At 42.9% G+C, this 22,271-nt stretch overlaps 1 protein-coding gene, 1 long non-coding RNA gene and 1 pseudogene across 2 annotated transcripts in view; 1 reads left to right on the top strand and 2 right to left on the bottom strand.

Annotated features, from left to right (window-relative positions):
- Window positions 1-22,271, bottom strand: part of RNASE1 (ribonuclease A family member 1, pancreatic) — a 249,634-nt gene that overhangs the window by 124,658 nt on the left and 102,705 nt on the right. The window lies entirely within an intron of this gene.
- Window positions 1-22,271, bottom strand: part of LOC134757178 (uncharacterized) — a 65,834-nt gene that overhangs the window by 41,791 nt on the left and 1,772 nt on the right. The window lies entirely within an intron of this gene.
- On the top strand, window positions 7,045-8,019 carry LOC109023170 (non-secretory ribonuclease-like; annotated as a pseudogene).

The raw sequence follows: 22,271 nt of genomic DNA, 5'->3' as shown, positions 1-22,271 counted from the left end.
GAGCAACTCCAAGACACGTAATTGTCAGATTCACCAAAGTTGAAATGAAGGAAAAAATGTTAAGGGCAGCCAGAGAGAAAGGTCGGGTTACCCACAAAGGGAAGCCCGTCAGACTAACAGCTGATCTCTCAGCAGAAACTCTACAAGCCAGAAGAGAGTGGGGGCCAATATTCAACATTCTTAAAGAAAACAATTTTCAACCCAGAATTTCATATCCAGCCAAACTAAGCTTCATAAGTGAAGGAGAAATAAAATACTTTACAGACAAGCAAATGCTGAGAGATTTTGTCACCACCAGACCTGCCCTAAAAGAGCTCCTGAAGGAAGCACTAATCATGGAAAGGCACAACCGGTACCAGCCACTGCAAAATCATGCCAAAATGTAAAGACCATCGAGACTAGGAAGAAACTGCATCAACTAATGAGCAAAATTACCAGCTAACATCATAATGACAGGATCAAATTCACACATAACAATATTAACTTTAAATGTAAACGGACTAAATGCTCCAATTAAGAGACGCAGACTGGCAAATTGGATAAAGAGTCAAGACCCATCAGTGTGCTGTATTCAGGAAACCCATCTCATGTGCACACACACATATAAGCTCAAAATAAAAGGATGGAGGAAGATCTACCAAGCAAATGGAAAACAAAAAAAGGCAGGGGTTGCAATCCTAGTCTCTGATAAAACAGACTTAAAACCAACAAAGATCAAAAGAGACAAAGAAGGCCATTACATAATGGGAAAAGGATCAATTCAACAAGAAGAGCTAACTGTCCTAAATATATATGCACCCAATACAGGAGCACCCAGATTCATAAAGCAAGTCCTGAGTGACCTACAAAGATACTTAGACTCCCACACAATAATAATGGGAGACTTTAACACACCACTGTCAACACTAGACAGATCAACGAGACAGAAAGTTAACAATGATACCCAGGAATTGAACTCAGCTCTGCACCAAGTGGACCTAATAGACATCTAGAGAACTCTCCACCCCAAATCAACAGAACATACATTTTTTTCAGCACCACACCACACCTATTCCAAAATTGACCACATAGTTGGAAGTAAAGCTCTCCTCAGAGAATGTAAAAGAACAGAAATTATAACAAACTGTCTCTCAGACCACAGTGCAATCAAACTAGAACTCAGGATTAAGAAATTCACTCAAAACTGCTCAACTACATGGAAACTGAACAACCTGCTCCTGAATGACTACTGGGTACATAACGAAATGAAGGCAGAAATAAAGATGTTCTTTGAAACCAATGAGAACAAAGACACAACATACCAGAATCTCTGGGACACATTCAAAGCAGTGTGTAGAGGGAAATTTATAGCACTAAATGCCCACAAGAAAAAGCAGGAAAGATCCAAAATTGACACCCTAACGTCACAATTAAAAGAACTAGAAAAGCAAGAGCAAACACATTCAAAAGCTAGCAGAAGGCAAGAAATAACTAAAATCAGAGCAGAACTGAAGGAAATAGAGACACAAAAAACCTTTCAAAAAATTAATGAATCCAGGAGCTGGTTTCTTGAAAGGATCAACAAAATAGATAGACCACTAGCAAGACTAATAAAGAAAAAAAGAGAGAATCAAATAGACACAATAAAAAATGATAAAGGGGATATCACCACCAATCCCACAGAAATACAAACTACCATCAGAGAATACTACAAACACCTCTACGCAAATAAACTAGAAAATCTAGAAGAAATGGATAAATTCCTCGACACATACACTCTCCCTAGACTAAACCAGGAAAAAGTTGAATCTCTGAATAGACCAATAACAGGTTCTGAAATTGTGGCAATAATCAATAGCTTACCAACCAAAAAGAGTCCAGGACCAGATGGCTTCACAGCCGAATTCTACCAGAGGTACAAGGAGGAACTGGTACAATTCCTTCTGAAACTATTCCAATCAACAGAAAAAGAGGGAATCCTCCCTAACTCATTTTATGAGGCCAGCATCATCCTGATACCAAAGCCAGGCAGAGACACAACCAAAAAAGAGAATTTTAAACCAATATCCTTGATGAACATTGATGCAAAAATCCTCAATAAAATACTGGCAAACCAAATCCAGCAGCACATCAAAAAGCTTATCCACCATGATCAAGTGGGCTTCATCTCTGGGATGCAAGGCTGGTTCAATATACACAAATCAATAAATGTAATCCAGCATATAAACAGAACCAAAGACAAAAACCACATGATTATCTCAATAGATGCAGAAAAGGCCTTTGACAAAATTCAACAACACTTCATGCTAAAAATTCTCAATAAATTAGGTATTGATGGGACATATCTCAAAATAATAAGAGCTATCTATGACAAACCCACAGCCAATATCATACTGAATGGGCAAAGACTGGAAGCATTCCCTTTGAAAACTGGCACAAGACATGGATGCCCTCTCTCACCACTCCTATTCAACATATTGTTGCAAGTTCTGGCCAGGGCAATTAGGCAGGAGAAGGAAATAAAGGGTATTCAATTAGGAAAAGAGGAAGTCAAATTGTCCCTGTTTGCAGACGACATGATTGTATATCTAGAAAACCCCATTGTCTCAGCCCAAAATCTCCTTAAGCTGATAAGCAACTTCAGCAAAGTCTCAGGATACAAAATCAATGTACAAAAATCACAAGCATTCTTATACACCAATAACAGACAAACAGAGAGCCAAATCATGAGTGAACTCCCATTCACAATTGCTTCAAAGAGAATAAAATACTTAGGAATCCAACTTACAAGGGATGTGAAGGACCTCTTCAAGGAGAACTACAAACCGCTGCTCAATGAAATAAAAGAGGATACAAAGAAATGGAAGAACATTCCATGCTCATGGATAGGAAGAATCAATATCGTGAAAATGGCCATACTGCCCAAGGTAATTTATAGATTCAATGCCATCCTCATCAAGCTGCCAATGACTTTCTTCACAGAATTGGAAAAAAATACTTTAAAGTTCATATGGAACCAAAAGAGAGCCCGCATCGCCAAGTCAATCCTAAGCCAAAAGAACAAAGCTGGAGGCATCATGCTACCTGACTTCAAACTATACTACAAGCCTACAGTAACCAAAACAGCATGGTACTGGTACCAAAACAGAGATATAGATCAATGGAACAGAACAGAGCCCTCAGAAATAACGCCGCATATCTACAACTATCTGATCTTTGACAAACCTGAGAAAAACAAGCAATGGGGAAAGGATACCCTATTTAATAAATGGTGCTGGGAAAACTGGCTAGCCATAGGTAGAAGGCTGAAACTGGATCCCTTCCTTACACCTTATACAAAAATTAATTCAAGATGGGTTAAAGACTTAAACGTTAGACCTAAAACCATAAAAACCCTAGAAGAAAACCTAGGCATTACCATTCAGGACATAGGCATGGGCAAGGTCTTCATGTCTAAAACACCAAAAGCAATGGCAACAAAAGCCAAAATTGACAAATGGGATCTAATTAAACTAAAGAGCTTCCACACATCAAAAGAAACTACCATCAGAGTCAACAGGCAACCTACAAAATGGGAGAAAATTTTCGCAACCTACTCATCTGACAAAGGGCTAATATCCAGAATCTACAATGAACTCAAACAAATTTACAAGAGAGAAACAAACAACCCCATCAAAAAGTGGGCAAAGGATATGAACAGACACTTCTCAAAATAAGACATTTATGCAGCCAACAGACACATGAAAAAATGCTCATCATCACTGGCCATCAGAGAAATGCAAATCAAAACCACAATGAGATACCATCTCACACCAGTTAGAATGGCAATCATTAAAAAGTCAGGAAACAACAGGTGCTGGAGAGGATGTGGAGAAATAGGAACAGTTTTACACTGTTGGTGGGACTGTAAACTAGTTCAACCATTGTGGAAGTCAGTGTGGCCATTCCTCAGGGATCTAGAACTAGAAATACCATTTGACCCAGCCATCCCATTACTGGGTATATACCCAAAGGACTATAAATCATGCTGCTATAAAGACACATGCACACTTATGTTTATTGTGGCATTATTCACAATAACAAAGACTTGGAACCAACCCAAATATCCAACAATGATAGACTGGATTAAGAAAATGTGGCACATATACACCATGGAATACTATGCAGCCATAAAAAATGATGAGTTCATGTCCTTTGTAGGAACATGGATGAAATTGGAAATCATCATTCTCAGTAAACTATTGCAAGGACAAAAAACCAAACACCGCATGTTCTCACTCATAGATGGGAACTGAACAATGAGAACACATGGACACAGGAAGGGGAACATCACACTCTGGGGACTGTTGTGGGGTGGGGGGGTGGGGGAGGGATAGCATTAGGAGATATACCTAATGCTAAATGACGAGTTAATGGGTGCAGCACACCAGCATGGCACATGTATACATATGTAACTAACCTGCACATTGTGCACATGCACCCTAAAACTTAAAGTATAATAATAATTTTTTAAAAAAAGACAAAAGATCATGCTGAAGTTACAGAGAATTTTGTTTAATGTTGGCTTATACTTTATTTCTGCTTCATATAAAACATCTTCTCCCAAAGGTCATAAATATCAAAGTAGATCATGTGTACTAGTTCTGCAGATAAATGAAGGTAGTTAGAAATGTACACAGGAAATCTATACAAGGGAGAATCAGAAAAATCTTACGAGCATGTTCTGAATACAATTTTAGTGATCAAGAGCAGTGTCTCACACCTGTAATCCCATCACTTTGGGAGGCCAAGTGGGGCAGATCACCTGAGGTCAGGAGTTTGAGACCAGCCTCGCCAACATGGTGAAACCACATCTCTACTAACGATCTGAAAATTAGCCGGATGTTGTGGCAGATGCCTGTAATCCCAGCTACTCAGGATGCTGAGGCAGGAGAATCACTTGAACTCGGGAGGCAGAGGTTGCAGTGAGCCGAGATCGTGCCACTGTACTCCAGCCTGGGCCACAAGAGCAAGACTCCATATCAAAGACAAACAAACAAATAAAAAAAACTCCCACAATTTTAAAGGATGAATATGGTTGCAAATTGGGCAGGTTATGGCCTGAGTTATTTCTTAAGACACTGCAACAAGTCTGATGCGTCATAATCACAGATGTCTCCAGAAGCCAGGCAGGTGTCATTACTGAACAGACAGGATGTAAGTCAGGAGGCAGAGATGGAGTCAGAGAACAGCCCTGAGCTAGAGCCCCTTCCACAGAGGCAGCTTTACTCAGCTCTAATTGATACCACACAGCAATGGAGACACAGTGCACCAACCAACATCATGTGATTTTTAAAGATAAGACAGTAATGAAAAATTTTAGTGAACTATTCCAATGTCAAACTTTATCTTCCAAACCAAACATTATAAATAACACTGTATATGCTGAAAAGAGGCACTGTTTAGCCAAGTACCTGCCCTGGGGCTGCAGTCTATGTCTTTTGCCTCATACTATAGACACTTGAGTGCAAGTCTTTCTACCCAGTGTGCCTGTCAGCATCACAGAGGGGATACTCTACGTATCATGCACGTAGAATTCTCATCACCTGCAAAAATGATCTCCACACAATATACATGAAAAAAGAATTTGCTTCATGATAAAGCTGCTAATGAATATTGGCCAGAAGAGGACTTCAAGGCAGAGTACTATTAGCTGCGCATTGAATCCTCACCGGATGGCCATTGTGTCCACATTTACCTAAGGACTCCAGTGATAAAATTATTGCATTTCTAAATGACAGGAAAATTGGATGGTATATGATATCATTTAAAGGTCTGATTTCCATTTTCTAATCTAGAAGCTAGACCAGAGATTTAACATCTCTTTGTACCTAGGTCTTACCCCTGCAATTCACTTCCCACCTCTGTACAATTTCCCCACATCATCCCCTGTGCCCAGAATGCTCATCTCTTCCCTAAAGTCCCTGAAAACACCCTACTTTTCCTTTAGGACCCTGCTAAAATGAAACTTTTTTTTTTGAAGTCTTCCTTGTCCCTCAAGTGAAGTGATTTCCTTCACCCTCGGCGTCCCCATGAAACCAAGTTCACACAAATGCTATTATCTCTATCATACTGTAATACAATTATGCGTCTACAATTACTTTCCTGTATGTCTCTGAGGGCCAAGAATAAATGTATGCTTTGTGTATCAAACTGTACACTTGACCTCTATACTTTCAGGAATACAGTGCTCTGTCCTTAAATGTTCATTTGTAAATACAGAACCATTTTCTTGTTAATATCACAAAATGAAACCTACCAGGAAGATGAATGACAACCCCAGAACACACTGTTTTGTAGAAAATACCATAGGCTGAAAAGATCACAGGAATACCGAGTGCTAGGTTGGAATCTTTCATGACACCAAATGTTCATTCATTCTCTGCCAGATTTTACAACTGTCCTCGGTGTGTTTTTAGGTTGTGTAACTTTACACAAAGTGGAAGCAATAATCAGGGCCAGACTTAAGAGAAAGTGGATCCAATGCAAGAGGAGTAAAGGGAAAAAATCCCTCAAGTATGTGGAGCAGATTGTTTTAATTATCTACAGAATCTCATGCCCCAAGAAATTAATAGCTCAAGTTTCCAGCAAGAGTGGTGGATGAGATGGAGAGCATTTGTGTGAGAGAGAACCAAAGATATTACTAAAAATGAAAGGGAAGCTAGGTTCCTCCTGGGCAAACAGATCTCTGTGGCTCTATTTGTTCTAACTACTATGCCTGCCTTCATGTTCTTTGGTCATTTAGGGGCCTGCCAGAGGACAGTTATAAAATCTGTGGCCATTCTGCAGGCAGCATATAGTTTTCATCCAGAGTCCAGATCCCACCGGCAAAACTCTGTCTAACACCGGATGACTTGGAATTAGAGTCCGTATAGCAGAAAGAGCAGCAGGGCTGTCCTTGGGTATCCGTTGCTCAGCCAAGTCATCAAATAAAAAGGCTGATTGCACAAGTGGACCATGTGTCAATCTGTGGGTTTCTGCATGGCCAAGAGCCAGACCCTCCCTCTGCGCTCTGCTGGCCCAACCCACCAAGAGATGCTTTATTTAAACAGTTCCAAGTAGGGGAGACCAGCTGCCCCTGAACCCCAGAACAACCAGCTGGATCAGTTCTCACAGGAGCCACAGCGCAGTGACTGGGTAAGTCAGCAATCCCCAGAGCTGGGACAGAAGGGGCAGCGACAGGGCAGCAACTGAGGGAGAAGGGAGCTGACGTTAGTGCTTAGGAGACGTTGCACACTTTGGGGACAGGAAGGAACAGGAAATGGGACCCAAGAGTGGCAGCAGATCGGCCTGTGGGGTGAGACACTATGGTGTGTGTCACAACAGAGACAGAATTGGGGAGTAGTTACTTCTCTTCTTTTCTCACAGGAAACATGGTTCCAAAACTGTTCACTTCCCAAATTTGTCTGCTTCTTCTGTTGGGGCTTCTGGCTGTGGAGGGCTCACTCCATGTCAAACCTCCACAGTTTACCTGGGCTCAGGGGTTTGACGTCCATCAGTAGGAACCAGCTCTAATGCACCAATGCAATGTGGGTAATTAACAATTATCAACGGCGATGCAAAAACCAAAATACTTTTCTTCTTGCAACTTTTGCTAATGTAGTTAATGTTTGTGGTAACCCAACTATAACCTGCCCTCATAACAGAACTCTCAACAATTGTCATCATAGTGGAGTCCAGGTGCCTTTAATATACTGTAGCCTCACAACTCCAAGTCCACAGAGTATTTGAAACTGCAGGTATGCGCAGACACCAGCAAACATGTTCTATATAGTTGCATGTGACAACAGGGATCAACGACGGGACCCTCCACAGTATCCAGTGGTTCCAGTTCACCTGGATACCATCACCTAAGCTCCTGTACTGGCACTCCTCGTCATCACTCATCTGCCAAGCTCCTCAATCATAGCCAAGATCCCATCCCTCCATGTACTCTGGGTGTCTGCATCTGTCCTCATCAGTCTCTATACCCCTTCCGCTTTCCTGAGCTGAAGTGCCTTGTGAAGCCTGCAATAAACTGCTTTGCAAATTCATCTGGAAGTGTCTGTGTGTCTTCATCGGCCACTCTGCTGTCATTTAGTGACAATCTACTCTAGATATTTTTCCTTCCTCCAACCCGAGACTTGTGGGAAATGGAGAGATTTGAGGATAAGAGACTCTTTCTGTCATGAAGCAGCACAGACTTATCCCTCTCCCTGCTTTAGGCTGAGAAGCCGAGGTCTCAACTGATACCCACCAACTGTTGAAGACTCTTCCCTTGACCAAATTTAGTCATCTCCCCTGGCCTCTTCACAAGTAGGTCATTCTGTTGGGTTTCCTAGTCCTTCCTTGTAGAGTCAGGTTTGTATTTATATTTACATTTATATTTATATTTATTCATTTTTTGAGAGAGAGTCTCGCTCTATCACCCAGGCTGGAGTGCAGTGGCACAATCTCGGCTCATTGCAAACTCTGCCTCCCGGGTTCAAGCGATTCTCCTGCCTCAGCTTCCTGAGTAGCTGGGGTTACAGTCATGCACCACCATGCCTGGCCAATTTTTGCAATGTTAGTAGAGATGGGGTTTCACCATGTTGGCCAGGCTAGTCTTGAACTCCTGACCTCAGGCAATCCGCCTGCCTCAGCCTCCCAAAGTGCTAGGATTATAGGCATGAGCCACCAGTGCCCAACCTAGGGTCAGGTTTAACAGAAGTCTTCCTAACCTGGTTTATCATTAATATTCACCCTCAATATCTGGCCAAATTCCTTAATTCCCCCATCATCCTCCTTGTGATACCTGATTCCTGGCCTGCCTTCAAAAAAAAAGAAAATCCAATTGAGTCGACTTAGCATTGGTCTCCCTAGCCTTGATAGCTCTTCTAGGTAATTTTGCATCCAGTGACCCCTCCCCCCACACCAACCTATAACTTCAGTATACCTCTCCACTTGTTTTAGCTGTATTCCAGAATTTAGCTCAATTTGGTGCTGAGGTCCCATTTGACACTTTATGGTCTAAGTCTGGTTTTTATTGACATGATTTCTATCCTAAGAGATATAGGGGCTGCAGGGAATAAGCTGAAAATGTACATGTTTGATTATGATTTATGAATGATAAATTTTGATAGAATTGAACACTGAGATAGAAAACAAAAAAAAAGAAAGTAGAAAAAGTCAAGAACGCTGTAAATATGGTGAAACCAAGATAAAAAGTTTAGCCTCAGAGCTATTTCCTTTAAATGGGCACATCAAATCTCCAGCTATTAGCAATCGTACTAGAGGTGGATCCATGGTTTGAGTCAAATATGGAATGAGATAAATTGTTCAGACAGCAATATGGACAGATTGTAATAAATACTGCCTGAAGGAGAGGTGCGCATCATTCCCAAAACTTCCATGTCCTGGAGATAGGGAGTAGCTGGTCACCTGGGAAGGGGAAGGGGAACGAGGGAGACTGGGGAGTGGGATCACTCATGAAGGTGAATTGGCTCCTGCCCGTTCTGCCCTCCACAGTTGTCTCCAAAGGTGAGTCAAAGGGTTCATTCAACACCTGTCAGGTGGGGCACAGCCTCAAGAATTAGGGATTTGTAGACGCAGAGAGAGAAGAAATGGGTAATGAGAGCCCTTGCCCTGGACTCCATTACAGAGCTTCACTCAGGAATCCATGAGAAACAGGAAGCGGAAGCCCTTTCTTGCAAGCTGTGGACAGGTGCAGCATTCAAGCGATTGTGCCGGGGACAGAGTGGGTCTTTTTGAATGGCCTGACTCTTGGCCATACAACAGAGATACAATGCCATCAGATCTGCACCTTGGTCCTTCAGTCTGAGAGTTCTGACTTCTATATTTCTGCTCCTCTTCCAGAACCTCAGAAATAGCAATTTCCATTCCTCAGATGACTCCATGTCAGTAATAGTAGCTCTCATTGGCATCAGACAGCAGCTGTATTGAAGTCTCTCCTCTGGAGAAGCTATTGAGATCTTGCTTCTCCAAGGGTGGGGCAGGGCTGTGAACTTAAAAGTTTGCACAGGGACACGGATTTCACGGAATCCTGGTGCTCAACAGAATCCACTGACTCTAGGTAAAATAGGGCATATTAGGAAGTGAGTGCACTCTTCCCACAACCTCCAAGTAGCAGAAGGAGAAGGTGGGACTCTGAAAGCTGGAGCCACGTTTCCTGTGAAGAGAGATGGAGTGGACCTTCCTCGCTTCAGGTACCAGATCACAGGTGTCTTCTCAGTCAGGGATGCCTCGTCTCTAAAACCGTAGGATAGAGGGATCAGTCCCCACCTGCCCCCACGCCCTCTCCACCTTGTTACTTCATCTCCTCTCTTGTCATTCATCCTTTGCTCATTCATTCATCCAGCAGACATCTACTGAGTAGATACCTTGCTCCAGGCACAGTTTGAGGGAGTGATGATGCAACGCAAACCAAGACAGGTCACTGCTCTTTTGGGGCCACATTATACAAGGATAAAAATAAACATACAAAATTGTTCTAAGCATACAAAATTTTGCTAAGTGTCAGGAGGAAAAATACACAGCATAGTAAGCAGAAAACTACACAGAGCGACACAATATAGAAGCTCTGTATGTGCCACAGAAGTGACAGAGCAGAGTGTGACCAGGAAAGACCCACTTCAGAGAATGAAATCTAAACAGGAGGAAAAGCAGCCAGTCATACAGACACCAGGTGGAGAATCATCCCAGCAAAGAGGAGACTTCAAAATTCCTCACAAATATCAAGGCTATAAGTAGACTTCAGTTCAGTGTTTACAATAAGTTGATTAAAACATCTGCAAGAAAATGAGTACAACTATTTGCATCTTTGTATGTATTTATTTCTTAATGTAATAAAACATTTTCATTTTTAAAAAATGGTCCTGAATGAATAGAGGTTTGGCATGTTAGAAGCACAAAAGTTGTTTGGTCAGGACAAGATCATCATAGCCATGAGTGTTAATGATAGGAGTTAATGAGGTTCAGACCCTTCATGCTTGTGAAGATGGAAGAATAAAGTAAGTTCCTCATGGGGCACAAATCGAGCATGTTACATGCAAGAATAACGTTGCCTAAAGGTCTGTCCAGCTGCTGTGCAGAACACAACTATTTAGGAGACAAGAGTGGAAGCAAGGTCCCAGTGAAGGACCACAGGTTGAGGCAGAGGGAAACAAGAGTCTTCCAATCTCAGTGAATCTCACCATCATCCTCTCATGGTGCAGCCCCATGCTATTCCCCTCCCTGTTGCCATGGCCTCTCACCAGCCCCTCCATGCCTTCCACATCATCTTCCTGCCATCCCCATGCTGATGACTGGGCTGAGGTCAGAGGCAGCTCCCCTCTCCCAGGGCGTGAGACGATTCAAACAAGACTGAGGAGGATTCTGTGCTTGACCATCAGGAAACCCTGGCTGGACTCACTGCCCTTCTGCAGTAGACATCCAAGATTTTCTGATTGCCCTGGACCCAAGGCCAGCACCACAGAGACTACCATTAGAGAAGTTAAGTAGTCACGTCAGCATGTTCCAAAGACGTGATCCTTGGAGTCCACTTCTCTTCCTTGAACCTCCCATGTCTGATTTTATAAAATTCTCTTAATATCAAATCTCCAGGAAGTCTTGCAGGAGTAAATGCAGTTAATTGTTCTGTAAGCCAGCAGGGAGGGTCTCCAGGGATTGTAAGAATTTAACCAACTTGAGCAATCAGCCTGTTTTACAAGCTTGCTGGTGGGAACCAGCTCCTGGCATAACCCAGCAACTTACAGACAAATTAGGATGAACATTCCTCATTACCATGCTAAAGTCTCCACCCAAGGAGGAGCTATAGCCTCATTAGCCAACATGTGAACTATGTGCTGGCAGAATCACTCACTGTGTCTGGGCAACTGGGACTCCTCCTCTACAAGTGATGATACACCCTCTGCCCTCTCCATCACCACATAGAACGTTCTTCTCACTTTCCCTCAGAAAGACACTGCTTTGGAGAATACTCCCAGTGGCCTTCTTACTTGAACCAAGTAACAAAACTTTTATTTATCAAAATGTACGTTTTCATAGAGAGTCTTTGTTACTCACCAGGGAAACAAGCCCTAGTTTTTTCAGCTACCAGCTCTAACACATTCTGTAAAGTCCAGCACAGAAGGAAGGTTAATTCACAATGCTATTGCTTTCACTTTTTAATAATTGGGAACATATCAGGGCAGATGTCCTTAGGTAGGGTTAAATGGAAGGTCAAGGAGGCAAATCATCAACCTTGGGGAGACACACTTGCAGAGATTATGACTACACTTGGGATTCAAGAATATGAGACCCCACCAGCAGAGTAGCCTGCAATGTTCAAGGATATCCAAGTAGATCAAGTATTTTAATGAAAAAACAACAGGCTTTGTCTTTCAAGATGTCCGTGAATTGACTTTCCAGAAGAGAAGGAAGAAGACCTCATTGTCAGGGCAGAAGAGAGAAGAGGAGAGGGATCTAGGCTAAATATTGTAATCAATTTTGCCTGATATTGACTTTTTGTTTGTTTCTTAGTTCATTTTATTTTATTTTATTTTATTTTTTTGCCAGGACTGGAGTGCAGTGGTGCAATTTTGGCTCACTGCAGCCTCTGCCTCCCAGGTTCAAGCAATTCTCCTGCCTCAACCTCTGGAGCTAATTTTTGTATTACTAGTAGATACAGGGTTTCGCCATGTTGGCCAGGTTGGTCTACAAACTCCTGACCTCAGGTGATCCGCCCACCTCAGCCTCCCAAAGGGCTAGTATTATAGACATGAGCCATCACGCCCAGCCTCTTGGTTCATTTTTAGAGATGAAGTCTCCCTATGTTGCTCAGGCTGGACTTGAAGTTCTAGACTAAAGCAATGCTCTCGCCTTAGCCATGCCAGTTGTTGAGAATATAAATACACACCACTGAGCACAGCTGATACTCACATTTTATGAGCTGTTTCCACTCCAATTACATAAGGGAGTGAGGCAATTAGTAAGGATAGGAGCATAGAAACTCTGTCTACATCTCTATTTCAAATTACCTCTGAAAAACAGCCTTGTTTTTAAACTAAAACTTGATTTTGGTTAATAAATGTTTGTCTTAAAATGCACGTAGAATTATGACAGAGTTGTCACTTTTGTCTCAGTTCTGACCTATAGTGATTTCAAAAGATCAGTTGACTACTTCAAAATTCTCATTATTCAAAGTTATTTTGGATGTAAAATTGGCTGATGTGAGATAATGTAGAATATAGGGCCAGCCAGGTTACCCAAATGAATATCTGGGAAACTGAGCACAATACATGCTTATCACACATCCCCACTGAGTTAGAAAATATGACTGTATTAGTCAGGATCATCAAGAGAAACATAAAAGACTTAGGTAGACACAGATAGATAGAAATATAGATACAGAAGGATTTATCATGAGAAACTTGCTCACGCAATTATGGAGTCTGTGAAGTTCCACAATCTGCCCTCTGCAAGCTGGCAGACCCAGGAAAGCTGGTGGGATAATTCGGTTCGAGTCCCGATGCCAAAAAACCATGGAAGCTGATGATGTAAATGTCAACCCAACTACAGGAAGATGACATAAGATGTCCTAGCTTAAGAAGTGAGGCAAGAAAAAGTTATGAATTCCGCCTTTCTCTACTTTTCAATCTATTCTGGCCGTCAATAGATTGGATGAGCCCCATCCACACTGGAAATGCAACCTACTTTACTTAATCAACCAATTCAACTGCTAGTCTTATGGAAATACCCTCAGAGACACAGCCAGAAATAATGTTAATCTGGGCACCCACAGGCTCAGGCAACTTGAAATATAAAACTCAACATCATGATGACCTATGGTTTCCCAGGTGCACCAGAAGATGTTACCAAAATGGCACCACCAGCCAGAACCCACATACATTCATCAGGTCAGTGCACCTCTCAATTCACCAGAGATTCATTTTCTTTGTGACATCACGTTCACCTGGAGTGGAGCCAAGAATCAGGCCACAGCTAAGAATGAGAAAGGAAGGATTCTTCATTTACTTTTTTACAAATGAGAGAAAAATTTGCCAAAATCCTTTGGTAATAAGTAGTTATCTCAAAGACAAAGAGACTAAAAATGAAAATGAAAAAAAGTCAGTTACCCTTCCCACTGCCCATGTTCTTCCTCCACATATAAAAATAGGTATTAAGTTCACCCTTTCTGGTGTTAAAGATTTTAGTCTAACCCAATAACTGTGAATCTCAGTGCACAGATATTACCAGATGTTTCATTACACAGAAAATGACAGAGACATTCTCCCACTACAGTAGCTATTTTGTGGTGACAACTTTTACTTTCCCACAATTCTTTGGTTAAGTGACACACACGGGCAACTGGAAGGATTTACTGTTTTCACCCACAGCTCCCACACTTCACAGATGTGCAGGAGCTTCAGTACAGCAGATCCTAGGAACATGGATAGGACATGCGTGACTTGTTAACCACAATGCAATAGCAAATATATGGGGTTCAGTGTCGGTCTTTCATTCAGAATATACTGTTCAGAATTGTTTAAAATAGTAAATTTAGAAACAAATAATATATCCTGCAGAACTGGTAAAATAGGATTGTATATCTTTACAAGGGAATTTTATGCAGTATTTTTAATGCAAAAAAAAGTACGGTTAATCTCTTGCTGCTGGCATGGAATATTACCAAAATATTGTTAATGAGAAAGAAGAATGGTGTAGGCCACTGTAAGAATCTACCCAGGCTGCTATAACAAAATACCACAAATGAGTATTCCAAAACAACAGAAATTTCTTTCTCCCAGTTGAAGAAACATCAGCTCTTCTCCTCCATACTCACACTCACACTTCTGGCCACCAAATGTGGGAGGGTGCTTTCTTGCAGCAACCGATTCCAGCTGGGTATCCTACAATTCAATTCGATTGTGACACTAACTGGAGTGAATGCAGACCCCACAGGTTAAGGGCTTGGTCCCACAAGACTGTCAGTCTCAAGTAGTAGATCATTATCTGTGCTTTTGACCAATGAACTATAGTTTGAAGGATCCAATGACTTCCTCCTCCATTTGATCATTTGCTAGAATGGCTCACAGAGCCCAGGGAAACACTTTACTTAGGTTTACACATCTATCATAAAGGATATACTAAAGGTACAGACAGGGAGATAATGGGGCAAGGCTTGGAAGGGTCCTAAGTGCAGGATCTTCTATCCCTGTGGAATTGGGGTGTGCCACCCTCCCAGCACAGGGATATGTTCTTGTGTACTGTATTCATTTGTTCTCACACTGCTATAAAGAACTACCTGGGGCTGGGTATGGTGGCTCATGCCTGTAATCCCAGCACTTCGGGAGACCAACGCGGGCAGATCCTAAGGTCAGGAGTTTGAGCCCAGCCTTGCCAACATGGTGAAACCCTGACTCTACTAAAAATACAAAATTAGCTGGGTATGGTGGCACAGGCCTGTAATCCCAGTTACTTAGGAGGCTGAGGGAGGAGAATCACTTGAACCCGGGAGGCGGAGTTTGCAGTGAGCCAATAACATGCCATTTCTCTCCAGCCTGGGCAAAAAGAGTGAAACTCCATCTCAAAAAAAACAAAACAAAACAAAACAAAAAAAACTACCTGAGACTGGATAATTGATGAAGAAAGAAGTTTAATTGACTCGCAGTTCTGCAGTCTGCACAGGAAGCATGGCTGAGGGGAGCTCAGGAAACTTATAATCATAGCAGAGGGTGAAGGGAAAGCAAGCACATCTTCACATAGCAGCAGGAAAGAGTGAAGGGGGAAGTGCTCTACACTTTTAAACAACCGGATCTCGTGAGAACTTACTCACTATCACGAGAACAGCAAGGGGGAAATCCGCCCCCATGATCCAATTACCTCCCACCAGGTACCTCCCCCAACATTAGTAATTACAATTTGACATGAGATTTGGGTGGGGACACAGAGCCAAACCATATCATTCACCAAATCCAGAAACTTACCAAAGTCTCTCTCTCTCTCCTCTTGGGGTTTATGGAGGTGTCACTACGTTGGCGTGACTGATGAAATTATTCACCACTGCTGATCATCTCAACCTTCAATCCCCCTTCCAGGGGGTTAACTGGGGTAGGAATGGATGTTCTAACCCTCTAATCACTTGCTCAGGTCTGCTAGCAACCAGCTCCCTCCTGAGACTACACAGGTGCCACTTGTCTCATTAATGTACTTCATTAGACACTTATTCAGAAATTCTAAGAGTTTTAGGGGCTCTGAGTAAGGAAACAGGCAGGAACATTAAATATATGCTATATATTTTTTTAGAGATGGGATTTCACTCGGTCACCCGGGCCGGAGTGCAGTTGCGTCATCATAGCTCACTGTACCCCCACCTCCTGGGTTCAAGGCATCCTTCTGCCTCAGTCTTCCAAGTAGCTGGGAATATAGGCTGCAGCCACCATGCCCAGAAGTTGCATTTCTCATTATAAATCACAATATCACAATCACAGCTCTGGACACTGGGAAGTTCAAGATGAAGGTTCTGGCAGGTTCAGTTTGCAGTGAGGTCTCCCTTCCTGGCTTGCTGACAGTTGTTCCCCCACCACTGTGTCCTCACATAGGCGAGGAAGGAGTAAGCTCTCTGGTGTGTCTCTTGTTTTTTTGTTTGTTTGTTTTTTGTTTTTTGTTTTGTTTTGTTTTGTAGAGATGGGATCTTGCTATATTGCTATATTAGGCTGTTCTTTCATTGCTATGAAATAATTCCTGAGATTGGGTAATTTATAAAGAAAAGAAGTTTAATTGGCTCATGGTTCTGTACGATGCTCAGGAAGTATAGCCCTGGTATCAGCTTCTAGGAAGGCCTCAGGAAGCTTACAATCGTGGTGGAAGATGAAGCGGGAACAGGCACTTCACATGGGGAAAGCAAGAGCAAGAGAGAGAGTTGGAAGTCGTAGGGGGAAGTGCCACAACTTTTAAATGACCAGTCTCAGAAGAACTCATTCATTATCTCCAGGACAGCACCAAGGATTTGGTGCTAAACCATTCATGAGAAGTTTGCCCCTGTATTAGTTCTTTCTCACATTGCTACCAAGAAACACGTGAAACTGGGTAATTTATAAAGAAAGGAGGTTAATCTAGCTCTCAGTTCTGCAGGCTTTACAGAAAGCATAGCAGTTCCTGCTTCTGGGGAGGCCTCAGGAAGCTTCCAATCATGGTGGAAGGCACAGGGGGAACAGGGGTCTGACATGGCAGGTGCAGGGGCAAGAGAGCAAGGGGGAATGTACCACAATTTGAACAACCAGATCTCACAAGAACTCACTCACTATCAGGAGAACAGCACCAAGGTAATGGCGCTAAACCATTCACAAGAAATCTAGCCCCACAATCCACTCACTTCCCACCAAGCCTGCCTCCAACACTGGGGATTATATTCCAATATCACATATGGATGGGGCAAATATGCAAACTGTCCCAGTTGCCCACAATGATCTTGAGCTCTTGGCCTCAAGTGATCTTCCTGCCTCAGGTGCCCAAAATGCTGGGATAACAAGTGAGAGTCACCAACCCAGCTGGTGGTGTCTCTTTTTATAAGGATACTAATCCTCTTGAATCAAGGCTCCACCTTTATGATGTCATTTAACATTAAGTTTATCCTTATAGGCCCTCCCTCCAAATACAGTGACACTGGGGGTTAGGACTACAATATATGAATTTTTAAGGGACATAATTCAGTCCACAGCAAACACTATTATTTTAGTTTTTAAATAGAGCATATTAGTGAGGGGGGACATAGAGAAATTATACGAAGAAATCTATACAAATGAGGAAAAGTGAGTATGCTTGTATGTACTACTGCATATATGCTTAGATTCAGTATATATATTATAGAAAGAGTACTAAAAAACTGAATAATTATTCTTCCTGGAATACAAACCTAGCCTCGATAAACAAAGGTAAATGAAGACATCTTTTTCACTAGATACCCTTTTTTAATGACTGAATTTACATTTTCACCATATGAATGTATATGCATTCTACATATGCATATGCACTTATGTGCATATATCTATATTCGTAAAGATGCATATATTTGTTAACCACAGACTCCCTACTACTACAACATTCAAACAAAGGAGAAGTAATCAAGTAAAACTAAAAGAACCATAACAAGGCAGCACTGGATGACCTGGAAGGCTGAGGGTCCCTGAGCCCAACACCCGTCACCCCCCAGCTGGGAATCAGAGAGTGATGGAGCTATCCCTCACTCCACCTCCTGCTCTCTTCCTTCTCCAGTCCAGCCACCTGGTCACAGAGTGAGGCTCTAAACTGGCCTGTATTACATGTGTCTGTCCCTCCCCTTCTCACCTCGGAGGAAGAGTGTGACTATCCCAAGTCAGCAGGTAGAGTGAGACAGAGCGTGAGACCTGCTAGCTGAGGAGCTCTAAGAACCTTGTGCTTTGAAAGCTGATCTGCTTGGAGATATTGAAATCCTCCGAGTCCATTCCCTCATTATTACAGGAAAGGTGTGTGAAAGATCCAGGACATGTCACTACAGGACAAAAGCTCTGGATGTTCAGCCACAATCAAAGCTCTTGAGATCCAGCAATTTCCTTGAGCGATTTCTCTACCACACACACTTCTCAAAATATAGTGCATACCCATATTTAGGTTTGTGGTAGAGGGCCATTACATTATCTTGACTGTATCAATAAAAGTCTCAGGGCAAATCTCTGGGGGATTCAGTGCAGATGGCCTACAAGTTGGATGTGGAATCTGAGCAAATTATCCTTATATTCTGCTACTCATCTCCAAATAACAGGCTTGCATCAAACGGCTATCTATCTCAGACACTTTGCAATCTATGAGTCTGCAATGAGGAATGAATGTGTGTGTGTGTGTGTGTGTGTGTGTGTGTGTGTTTTAAAGAGGCATATATGTGATTTACTTGGTTTATGTATGTGAGTTACTTGATTGCTTATATGGGAATATTCTGAATACTTGATTAATTGAATAAACAAAATATAATTACATCATGTACAAAACTTTACATAGTTTCATCTGCTTGATCATTATTCCTGTAAGTCTCCATAGCAATATCTAATTGTATTTTTAGTGAGGAAGCTATTTTGGCCTGACCTTCAAAACTGTCTTTGCATTTGGTAGGACAAAAGACTAGCAAAAAAAAAGCCTGAGGGGTTATTTTAAGTATTCTTATGAATTAGTGTTCCTCAGACTGTCTGGGTTAGCTGACTTGTGAAAAAACTAAAGGGACAGGATACTCAGTAAGTATGAATGTAACAGTTCACTCCTCAGTATTTCTGGAACAGGAAGGAGTTTTCCTCATGCCCCCAACTGCCTCTAGCCAAACAGAAAAGCAAGAGGACAAAATTCTTTAAATCTTAAAAGGAAGCTATGGGTAAGCAGTGACATGTAGAAACTAGCACATAGTTCATCGATTTTGTATCACTGGGGTATTCATAATCAATCCCTAATGACTAATGACCAATTTTTGATAATAATAAACTACATAATCAAATATTATACACAAATTCATGGATAGTGTTTTCTGCCAGCATGTAAGTGCCACACCTGAAAAAACTTCAAACTTTAGTGTAGTTTCCATTGGGATCACCTGGGGGAAGTTTTGCACTATGGATTCGTGGGCTCCATTCTGGATATACTCACACAGAACGTCTGCACATGGAGCTCAGGATTCTGCATTTTCAAGCATTTCCTCAAGTGGTTCTGAAACAATCTGTCTCCAGCCCAACTTTGAGATCCATTTTTTACCAAACTCTGGCTTCAGAAGCCTTCATATACATCGGAAGTAATCTCGGTGTGGGGAAATTCCAAAGCACAGGAAGCGATGATACCATTTGCATTATTCCTGAGATGAGTCTAGCTACATACACCTATTATCCAGCATTTATGTCTTGATATGAGGCTTCTATTCAGTTGACCCTATTGATATCCAAGTGTACACAACTGACCTGTCAGGCTATAGCAACACTCTTCACTTATATGTAGGAAGAATTTGTGCAGGGCTTAGCTGAAGCTCATCATGGGGTATGAATTGACTTGGTCTCATTGCTGTAACCCTTGGGTTCAGAAGACACTGAACAAACGCTTAAGAAACTGTTTTAGGTTAATGAATTTGGATATATTTAACTCCTCAGATAGCCAAAGAATCAAGGAGAAGGGGTTGAGCTGGATGGCCCAATAGAAGTGACCATTGATTGCACCCCCACACATACCAGCAGAAACACCACATTTAACAACTATCTACACACAAAAAAGCACCTACATAGGAAATGAAAATGAAGCCAACAATCATAGTACCTATTTTAACTTCATATCACTGAAAGAGGCACTGAAAAGTTTAGGAAAGACAATTTTGAATCACTGAGGCCACCACTCCCCCATCTCCCACCAGCCGCCACATGGAGCTGAGACAGAATCTGAGTGCATGGGGGAGGGAGAGTGTAGCAATTGTGGAAATCTGCATTGAACTCAGTGCTGCCCTGTCACAGCCCACCCACAGAAGGAGCATTCAGACCACCTTAGCCAAAGGGGAATCGCCTATCCCAGCAGTCAGACCCTGAGTTTGGGAAAGCCTTGCCACAGTAGGCTAAAGTGCTCTGGGGTCCTAAATATATTTGAAACTCAATCTAGGCCACAAGAGCTGCAATTACAAGGCAAGTCCCAGTGCTGTGCTGGGCTCAGAGCCAGTGGACTTGGACACCACTAGTGTGACACTTGTCAGGGCAGCTAAGGGAGTGCTTGCACAACCGCTCCCCCAACCCCAGGCAGCACAGCTCACAGCAATGAAAGTAACTCCTTCCTTCTGCTTGAGGAAAGGAGAGGACAGAGTAACTAGGACTTTGTCTTACATCGTAAAGATCAGCACAGCCACAGTAGGATGGGGCACCAGTCAGAGTCATGAAGCCGCCATTCCAGGCACTCACTCCTGAAGGACATTTCTAGACACACACTGCACCAGAAGAAAACCCACTGCCTAGAAGGAAAGGACCCAGTTCTGCCAGGATTCATCACCTGCTGACTGAAGAACCCTCAGGCCCTAAATAACCAGGAGCAATACCCAGTAGTACACTCCATGGGCCTTGGGTGAGACTCTGAGATATGCTGGCTTCAGGTGAGACCCACCATATTCACAGCTGAGGCAGTCATGAAGGGGCAATTCTTCTGCCTGAGAAAAGCAGAGGGAAAAGTAAAGGGGACTCTGTCTTACAGCTTAGATAGCAGCTCAGCTACAGCGGGGTAGAGCACCAAGCCGGCTCTTGGATCCCCAATTCCAGATCTTGGCTCTTGGCTGGCATTTCTGGACCTGCCCTGGGTCAGAGGGGAATCCACTTCCCTGAAGGGTGAGTCCCAGGCCAGGCAGCATTCACCACAAGCTGACTGAAGAGCTCCGGGGCCTTAAGGGAACATTGGCAGTAGCCTGGCAGTATTCCTCTTGAGCCTGTGTTGGAGGTAGCAGCGGGGAGAGGCTCCTCTGCCCATGGAAAGGTGAAGGAAGACTGGAAGGACTCCATCTCATGGCTTGAGTGCAAGCTCAGCCACAGTAAAACAGAACACCACGTAAACTTCCCAGGTTTTTTACTTTGGTCCCTGGCTCTCAGACAGAACCTCTGGACATGCCTGGGCCTAGAGGACCTCATGACCCTGAAGGGAAGGACACAGCCTGGCTGGTATTGCCACCTGCTCTAGGACCTTGTAGAGCTTTAGGGCCTGAGGCCCTTACTTCCAAGAAAGGAATAACTCTTTTCTAGTGAGCTAAACTGTAAAGCTCATAACACAAGTAGGTCCTCTGTGCATATTCACTTCCTTTCCTTCTTACCGGAGGTGCTGCAGTGTGAATCTGAAGGTGGCAGGTTCAACACTAAAGTGACGGACTGCATGAAAGTTATGGTAGACTCAGAAATCTGTTCTTCAACATTTAGACTGTATTTATGCTGGCTGGATTTTCTGTTTATTCACCTGTTATTCTCTACCCCTGTCAGCAACCAAGAAACTCGCAGCCCATCTCACGCTGTCTTAAAGGGAACCAAGAAGTTTTGGACTCTTGGCCTGCAAGAAGCATGCAGCGCGGCGCCCCCTGTCGGCCAATACAACGGCCACGGGAACTGGGAGACCACTGAGGCTCTGGGCGGGGCGGAGTTGCCCATTCTCCTCCCACTTCTCTAGCAGCGGCTTCTTCTGGTGACACCGCGGGAGCCACAGGGATTTGGTTCCCTAAAGGAAGCGGTTTCCCACCAGGGTATCGTCCCTAATACCCTCCGAAGGAGCCCATTGAG

This window comes from Gorilla gorilla, chromosome 15, assembly GCF_029281585.2.
Source record: "Gorilla gorilla gorilla isolate KB3781 chromosome 15, NHGRI_mGorGor1-v2.1_pri, whole genome shotgun sequence".
Taxonomy (NCBI): domain Eukaryota; kingdom Metazoa; phylum Chordata; class Mammalia; order Primates; family Hominidae; genus Gorilla; species Gorilla gorilla.
This window is presented reverse-complemented; position numbering and strand designations above follow the sequence as displayed.